At 32.4% G+C, this 10,031-nt stretch overlaps 1 protein-coding gene across 1 annotated transcript in view; it reads right to left on the bottom strand.

Annotated features, from left to right (window-relative positions):
* LOC106469693 (matrix metalloproteinase-21-like) overlaps positions 1-4,893 on the bottom strand; it is an 81,733-nt gene extending 76,840 nt beyond the window's left edge. The window contains exon 1 of the mRNA XM_022398273.1: positions 4,785-4,893. The gene's annotated coding sequence lies outside the window, so the exon portion shown is untranslated. The remainder of the gene's footprint in view (positions 1-4,784) is intronic.
* Between the last annotated feature and the right edge of the window lie 5,138 nt (positions 4,894-10,031).

The raw sequence follows: 10,031 nt of genomic DNA, 5'->3' as shown, positions 1-10,031 counted from the left end.
AGACCCTAAATTTGATCAGTATGTTCATTCAAGCAGAACCCTTATGATATGCCCTAGGTACAAGTGTATGGGAATTCTAAAGAATTATAAATATTCTCACCCAGGTTCATTCAACTGTCAACAGGGATCAGTGAAGAATTACCATAGTGTTGACATTTACATTCTGTAATATACCTTATCCGTATCTGTAATAAACTGGACTAGGCCTCCTTGTGTCAAATACTTTTGAAATTACCAGTTACCTTCAATCAAGTAAAGATTTTCCGCGGTTTCAAGCATATTTGTGCAAATAATTAATGGGATTTACATTATCAATTAAGTAAACCCGTATAAAAATGTATAAAATACAAAAAAAGGCAATTAGTAAAAATTGCATTTTTCTATCTTCGTTAGATTCCGAGAAAATTTGATTATTTTAAATTTCCTCTTAAGCAAAATACAAATACCACTTTTAATATTAAGTCAACTACATGAATTTCAAATAAAAAAAAGTTGCAATGTGTTAGAAAAGTGGCGTTTGAAAATATTGGTAAAACTCTAGAGATGTTGGTGTACTGAGGCGAGGTGGTGCCCAGAAACCTATAGTATTTCTAACAATACAGTCTGAATAACAACAATATCAGAATGGAACACTGCTTAAATATGACGAAATGTTTTTAGGCTGTACCCGCCAGAAAATAGTGGAAATCTCAATGTGAGCTGTTTAAACTTTGGTTTCTTTGCTATCATATTTCAGTTGACTTAAACATTTTGATGAACAGTTATATATTAGAGGTCATTTTACTAAACCTAAACGCTAGACTGCTCGGAGAAATCTCGTGTCTATATTATGTTTTATTCAATTAATTCTATGTTATTTATCTACCATATGAAAAACATTAAAACAAATTTTGTTATTATTTCAATTTATTTATGATTCTTTAGCTAATTTTTATGTTAATGTAAATTATTTTGAATTTTCTGTTTGAATTCATAGCAGAAAAAAAAGAACCAAAAATTCAAACTGCTTGTTCATATTTTCTTTACTACCCCTGAATATGCCAAATGTTACTAAACAAATAGCAAGAAAAAGCAGTATGTGAGGCTTAGAAATTAAAATGCCAAGTCACGGTTTAAAATACCGAAGGTTGTTGTTGTTGTTTCTATTAAGCACAAAGGGCTATCTGTGCTTTGCCAACCATGAGTATCGAAACCCGGTTTCTAGTGGTATAAGTCCGCAGACATACCGCTGTGCCATTGGGGGTAATATTGAAGGTTCGAGCAGTGACACTTTCAGCGGTGGGTATGTTATAATTGTGGCAGTCAGTCCCGTTATGCCAACAGAACTGTATAAAGCCCTTATTGTAGCAAGTGTTGCTGACTGCCTCCTTCCGTCTGCCTATATATTACGCAATTAAAGACGGTTGTACCCGAACCTTAAGGGTTTATTACCTGGTCGTTTAGGTCATTTATATATGAAATCATTCAGGTTGAAAATATTAATAATGTACCAACTGTTTGAACTGAATAAATAGTAATAATTTCTTCCTTTCATTTTTAAACTTAATCGATGTCAAACCACTAGTTGGCTAGAAACTGGAGTGTTGGAACATACATAACTACAACAAATCAAGGATAACAGATCTTGTTGTGCGCAGTTACAACGTAGAAGTAAGGAATGCTCACTTCAAGATTATGGCAAGAAGCAACAACCAAAGCAGTTTATGTATTAAAGAAAGTTTGTTAAGTAAACGACTGAAACCTAAAGTTAATGAAGTTCAATCATCTTTGAAACTGTTAGTAAAGTTGTAAGGAATTGTAGAAAGCTTTTCTCATTATGTCAATTGATTTCAAGACCAATGAATAAAACCATCAGTGGCACATAATCAATTAGAAATATTATATTTTCACAATTTCCTTGTAAATAAGAGATAATGTACAATTTTAATCATAATATATTATTTATTTTAATGTGGAAATTGTCAATAAGTAGGATTTCAAATCTAGATAAGATGTATATATTTTGAAAATACGTAAAACGATCGCCCTGCCATCTCTTGGATATTAAGATAACAAGTTTTAAACGATACACTTTTTCTTACATTTCTTATCAATTACCTTAACGGTAATACTATGCAATGAAGATTCTTCCTTCATGAAGCGATATATTTAACGATATATATATATGGCTGCTTAATTGACGATTTGTTTTATTATTGTTGCTGTATAACATTTCAACACAGTTTAATGTAAAACTAAGAAGGCATGTATCGTTATATTACGTCAACTACAAAAACCAGTCAGTAAATTCTCAACCTAAAAGAACACTGCAGAATTTGATTTCCTGAGTTCAGGAAATAAGACTAAGCTAATCTCATTCACCATGCCTATGAAATACTTGGTACAAAAAGATCAGTCATTCCAGTTCATATGAAACTGAAACAAGCACGTTTACAAAACTAACGATTATATAAAACATTTCGACTGCACAACCAAAAAGAAGGTTTGTTGTTATACTGTTGAGCTTAAACTATTATCAACTATCACTGTTTTTGCCACTGCTGGCTTATGTGGGTTCAGTTAAATATTACTGACTACTAAAACATCAGATTCTTATGACTTATAGAACTTCACATTCTGCTCACAACTGCTTATCTGGGCTGAGTTATGAGTGTTTAGTTAATGACTGTTAAATCAACAGAGTCTTATGAATCATAGAATTTCATACTTTTCTGGTGTTTCATTTTCATATTTTCCTTATCAAAACATTGTCATCAGGTGTTTTTTATACAGTACAAGGTTTAAGAGCCTTCATGATGACCTTCAGCATCTAAACAACACAATCAAAAGTCCCTTTATTTAAAGTTATCTCTTGTGTTTGACAGTACATTTATTTCTCAAAACACGGTGTTAATTGGAAAGGAATCTGTTATATACGTATTGGGGAATTGTTGAAGTTATCACTTGTGTGGCATACAAATTTATGACATGTTTTAGTGGAGCGTATGTATAAGATATTTGTTGAAATTGACATGTCACATCATATAGCTACATATTTAATTAGCTATTGTTTTTAAAACTTCAAAACAGTTGTTTAAAATCTATAAAAACCCATAAGAAACAAGAAAAAAATCAAAAACTGTGACTTTTTATTTATTTTTGGAGATTTGCTATAATATATTAATTGTTTTTATTGTTTGTTATTAAGCACAAAGCCACACAACCCCTGAGCCAATGAAGAGTTTTATTATTGTTAAATACTAAAATTATTTATATCTCTTAACAAAATTAAGCAAGGACTCATATTTAACATAGAAATATGTATATATATAATACACATGCAATAAAAGATTACGAGCACGTGTCAAAATGAAGACAACCTCTTTCGATTCAGCTTTTGAAAGAATTAAGATTGCTGAGTAAATTTCAATTGATTTAAAAATATATAACCATAAGATACTTCACAAACCAGCTAAGCTAGAAACTAAAAACTGATCTTGTAAAACAGGTGAGGAAGTACTACTGATATAAATTAAGGCTGTGTTCATTTGCCAGCCAGAAATTCAAAGTTCGTCAAGTGACATTCAAGGAGTGTCAGTTTGACTCTTTTTTTTTTCTTGCACTAACCGTTTGACAATGTTTGAATAGTATCATACACTGAATGCCACTGAGAAAGAAAGTTCGAACTTTTGATTCGTATAACGCCCGTTACTTAAAGAAAAGCTGTTATATCATAAACAAAACAAAAAAACCTACCCAAATACTATAGGTAGCAGTTCCTTCTGTGCATTGAAGCAGACCATGATGGTGAAGTACAGGGAGGTAAGTTTAGCGACTGCATTACTTCAATAAAATATACTGAATGACTAGTGTACAAGTGTTATGGTGGAATAAGTATGAAACATACAAGTTACGTTACTATTAATAATCTTAATGTCGAAAAAAGAAGCATCGGAATAACGCTACACTCTCCCTCCAAAGAAGTACATTTAATTAATCAACAATGTTGTTAAAAATTTGACTGATAATAAAAATTTGTCTTCTAACTTTCCTGTAGTTGAATGTGCTTATTCATTTTCTAATCAAACTGTTCATGTTATCTTGTTCTGTTTTGCTATTTATTTAGTGCTATGTTTATTAGATATATTTAATTAACTAACAATATCTATGACTGTTAAATAAAGATTTCTTTTGCTTAAGGCAGCTGCATTTCTCTCAACTAGCCGCAATAGGACGCAAACTTAGTGTACGTAGCTATAAATATCACAATGTACTATTAAATTCGAGTACATAAACAAGGTGCATTCGTTATTTTTTATGTAAGACATAAAATATAGATACTGTTTTATATAATATATTTTAGAACTACACGTGAACGTTTTATTTCATTTACGTGGATTACTTGTAAAATAACAGGGTTTTCAACCAAATATAAACTAATAGTTACGGTAACATCATCAGCAAGTTATACAAAGTAGTACTGTGGCAGGTTAGAAGGGAAGAAGTTAGACAATTATTAAATTTGTGAATACGATGAACGCTACTGTCTTATTGCTCAAATAGCCTAGAATAAAAAGTAAATAAAGTGGTTGGAGGTTTATAATTGTTTGTAGTAGCATTAGATTTTGCAGACGAAATAGAAGTATTAAAATTTCGGTTTAAATGTAGAAATGTCTTAAAAATCAAACTACATATAGAGTTTCATTACATGTTAAGTTGCAAACACATCTTTATGTTGTGATATTAAACAAAAAAAAATCCAGAGGCGTAGTTTAAAATAAAAATAACTAAAGAAACATACTTACTTATCCACTTAATGATTTCAGGAATGGAAATTTAGAATTTTTTCTTATATAAGTGAAACTCTTCGGCGCTTGGTGCACGGGTATTTTTCCAAGTACGTTCTAGTAACCGAAATTGTTTATTAATACCTAAACAGAGTAGTTTGTGGAAATAGTTGCCTGTCCGATCTAGAATAAAACTAGTAAAAAAATGACCGTGTTCCCCCATATCTCTTACATATTTGAAATTCGTTTGTTATTCACGAGTGAAAAATGCGCTATCTCTGTATGCAGAACAATGATTACTGGAAAGTCAATAAAAGATATCAAGTAATGTGAAAAACAAAGTAACTTATCAAAGTTTCTGTTTTGATGATAACACGTCATTGAATATATAAAACTGATAAACATCCGCATAACACATGAGACCTGGGTCATAAAGAATGTACAATTTTCGTTTGATGCAAACTGACGTTTAGAAGTGGAATGTATGGTATTCACTGCTAAATGAAAATCATTTTTCTTCGAATACTTACGTTCCTGTAAGAACACACTACTAAACATCGCAGGGTGGTCTAGGAGCATGCCACCCAGAAAATTAATATAATAATACAACTTACAGTTGCTATTTAAATGAAATATGTAAAAGTTGGGGTGTTACAGCACTCCCAGCTCCCCCGGTTCCGACGCCCCTGTGTAAGTTTACTTTCAATGTTTTACTTTAAATGTTTACTAGATGGAGCATGATGTTGTAATCTAGAAAATTTGTGTAATGATCAGAAGGTGAGTGCGATAAAAATACGAGTAAATTGAAACAGTAAACCAATGAGAAGTCAATAAGTATTCAATGGATTTTTCATTTCAGTGTCTTTAAGTGTCTATGATAGTGAGAGTTATTGCGTTTAATTGCACACTCAGTTATATATGTCTTTTATTTGATAATTAAAAATGGAAAAACAAGTTAATTATTAGTAAGAAAAACAGCTTGTTGGGTAGATGGAATCTTTCCAAAAACATGGGGGTCCTTAGTGGTGAAATGGTTGGGAACCGCTGGTCTAGAGTAACTGTAAATATCAGTTAGACAACTAGTTACACAGAATGGAAGAAATAAAACCCAAGACGATAGTTGTTTTAAGTCTATCTTGAAAGAACCTTAAAATACTAAATAACACACAATATTAAGATAGGTACACAATTAATCCATTCACTACGACTGGGATGTCACAACCACAATGAATGGGTTAAAAACACTTTTAATTTAAAAATTTAGCTCTAAATATTTGGATATTACAATGTAATCATCAGAGTAATTGCGAAACATGATAGTATCATATTTATACACTTTTTAACTAGTTTATGTGACCTGTGTTTTGGTTTACAATGTCTGCATAACAATTAAATGATGTAAAGCCACATTTTTGCACAGATGTTTGCTAGACCTTCATTTTAATTTAAAAATTCGTGATCTTTTTATACTTTATTATTTCTAAGGATTCACGAATATTATTAGAGTATACTTGAAAAGACATATTATCATGAAATGCTGACAAAAGCCTGTATTGAATAACAACTCCTACCAAAGGATACCAGAATGAAGGAACTGTTATATATGGGGTGAGCCTGACCATTAGAGCCAAGACTGAGAGATCAACAGTTGTTAAGGTACCAAAGAGACAATACCTTAGGGATGACTCAGAACCAAAATAGATAAAAGGATAAACAAAGAGCTAACCATTATCAGAACACAAGGATAAGCTTAGATTGTGGGGCGAAATAAGCTGAGGATACTTCATCTGCCTCATACGAGATAAAAAAGAACTCAACATTGAAATAAAATAATCGGCGATTTATTGATAGGAAGTAATGTAGTGTGTTTGTTAACATTTATTATACAGCTACAAATAGTTCGGCCCGATTTATTGATAAAACTAAGGAAGATGCTTCCAGTGATACTGAAATAAACCAGTCTGATGTGAACAGCAAGGGGGACATAAATTTCCACCAAAAAAATATTGGAAGTTACTCTTACTGTAGGAAACTTTTCTCAACCTCATGATGTGTGGGTAATTAACATCAGGAAAGAGTGCATATTGAGAACTGGCTTCAAGCAGAAACATGGATGCCAGGTTAGGCTTCACGGTCTATGAAGAGGAAATCCTTATTCACTACATGAAAATTACTACGTGCGAGGTTGAACTTCCAGTCATAACAAGGAGGTCAGTTACTATACCAACAAGAAGTGCAATGCTCATACCAGGGATCTTAGAAATAAAATAATATCCAGTGACTGGGCCTTAGTAGAACCAAATACTCTAGTGTGTCCTGAGGAATTACTGGTTGGAAAAAATTCTCGTGTACTTGAAGAGGAAAGATGTTATCATTAAGGCCAGGAACACAATCTATATACTAATAAAACTCTGAGATTGCTTGTGTGTCTGCTTGTCTTTAATTAAATACAGCAAAAACGGCGCACAATACCGCCATATTTGTAATGAAATGAGAAAAAGTGTGGCAATCGAGCCAGCCAATTGTGGGTGATGCACGCCAAAAGTCTATAGAAAAGTGTAAATGTGCATTATTTCAGGGGCTTTTATATGCCCCTTCTCAATAAAAATTTCAAAATAAAATAGCCCTTGTACACCGTCGGACACTTTCCAGTTACCATACCACAAATTACAATAATAGAGTTAGTGATGGATGCTAACACACACACACACAATATATATAATCTTTATAGTAAAATGTGGAGAACATTCTCGGATAATTTTAATTAACAACGAAAATGAGGATTAAATGTATGGCAAATAATGAAAAAATAAATCGATTTTGTTTTTCCTTTCTAAGTTCGGTATTTTCTATATATATTCTTCAAACAGGTGAGAGAGGGGTCTGTAAACCTAAGCTCCAAATTTATTATATTTTCAAATATATTTGTTCTATGATATTAGAAAAGTATGTTATTAGTCAGTTTTCACGTTCAAACTTTAGGGAGGATTTTGAATTATCAGTCTCCATAATTTTAGTATGTATGACAATAATTATTGATTTAAATATGAAACACTAACTTTGACAAAGGTCTGATATCTTTATTTGTATTACAAGTTCTGATTAATATCCTTGCCCGAAACTTAGCGCAGCACAGTCGAGGGTTTCTTATTTAAACCCAAATAACACTAACAGACTCGACTCGTTTAATTAGAAAAGTAAAATGTTTATATAGTATTTATTTGTGAAGTGATTACGTCATATCATTAGTACTTTTTCAGCAGATTTAATTTTTTATTTCCTAAGATGTAGTAAACCGTAATACACGATATTAATTATTTATAATATTTGATAATTCTACTTCGTTCTATGTACAATAAAATTTTCCAGGCCCCCCAGTGGCACAGCGGTATGTCTGCGGACTTACAACGCTAGAAACCGGGTTTCGATACCCGTAGTGGGCAGAGCACAGATAGCCCATTGTGTAGCTTTGTGCATAAATTCCAACAAACAAACATTTTTCCAGATTTTTATCATGTCATTTCTAAACATCAAAATCAAACAAGGATCATAAACTATCTTCCACGACGGTTGAGACGGCTTGGAATTACACCAGGTGCCTCTCCAGCCTGGGAAATGTAACAAGGTTTGCTGTAACTGATGTGTTTTTGTGACTCTTAGTTATGCTTAAAATAAGAGATTGTTGTAAAGTTTTCTATCTTTGATTGGGTTCTTCTAGAGAATTTGGTAAAAATAACGTTATATCCAATCTATCTACGATACTAAATTAACTTATTACATCAATAAACCTTTTCTATATCCATGTTCACTTGCATCCAAAATTTCATATATAAACTTTTCAACAGAAATTACAAGACTAATGGTACATACCCAAACTTTCTTAGCTTAAATTGATAAACAAATATGCTAATTCATTGAGTAACTGAATAGCGGAATAGACGTGATAAGCATCACTTCTAACACTTAATAATTTTCTGACACTCAACTGAATACTTCAGTTGAGTGTCAGAAAATGCTTCAGTGATTCTCGTATTTATAAGGTACCTTTATTTCTAAACACGAAAATAAATTTTAGCTGGATATATCATCTATATCATTAGTTCCCTCTCAAACATAAATAAAAATATTGAAATATAGTTTACAACACTGTTACTTTCATGGATTGTGAAGTCTCTTAAACAATAATAATACATAAATTAACCAGTACATTAAACTGTCCATTAACCACGTCTTCTTAGTGATGCTCTTCTCCGAGTTATGGTATGCAAATGGGATGACATATTGTCTCTTATCGCCACATACTGGGAGAATTCACTCTAGGTAGGAGGTCGAGTGAATCCACTGGAGTCCAGAATTCTCAGCAGATTGACTTTTCACTGATTATTTTCAGTACAACTTATGGCCCTTCCCAACACCTGCTAAACTTTAGAGTTCTTCTTCTGTTGCTGCATGGATTGTACAGCCATGCCATATCACCTTAATGGAGCCTCATCTTATCAATATTAACATCATAGTGACTTTTTATTTTATCACTCGTTGATCTAAGTCTTTTCCCGGATAAAGTCATGTTATATGACATCATTGATGTTCCTTAGTCTCTCTGCATATTCTTTGTAAGATTCTGTTGAATGACTATCCTTTGGATGTGAATATCAGTGATGATGGTGTGCTGCGTGTAGCTTCATGGACTGTTGTCAAATAACTCATAAGTAGCAGTAGAAAATCTTGATCACACGTTTCCTGATGTTCATCCACATAAATGGCTAACTGTATCTCTACAACATTCCATCAGTAGATATATGGAAGGCTGTAGTTCTGGTCGTTTTGATTCCAAGGTGTATACTTCTGGCCATTTAATGAAATAATCCATCACAACATGGTATATTTATTCCTCCAGTAAGTCTGTGGCAGCAGAACAAGCACATTGACAGCAGCTCTCTCATAATGCTGCTGTAACTTCTCGTGCTGTTTTTCTTGGACATTTTCGCTCACAGCATAGTTCACACAACTTACTTTAAACCAATTCTCTATAGAACTTCAGCACCTAACCCAAAAGAAATACTCTCTTACTTTCTCCAAAGTTTTTTAGCAATTAAGTTTCCAAATGTTGAAATGTCGTGGAGATGGCACTGTACTTTTGAATATAAGGCCTATGGAAGTACAAACTCTAGTCATTGCTTCTGTCCATTGGTATTGTTAGGTATTAGAATTTTGAATAGTCCGAAGCCGAGTTAAATAATTTAAATTTAGTAATTAAATTGTACT

This window comes from Limulus polyphemus, unplaced genomic scaffold (genome assembly GCF_000517525.1).
Source record: "Limulus polyphemus unplaced genomic scaffold, Limulus_polyphemus-2.1.2 Scaffold3616, whole genome shotgun sequence".
NCBI classification, from domain to species: Eukaryota; Metazoa; Arthropoda; class Merostomata; order Xiphosura; family Limulidae; genus Limulus; species Limulus polyphemus.
The sequence above is the reverse complement of the archived record's forward strand: the minus strand, read 5'-3'. Positions and strand labels throughout refer to the sequence as shown.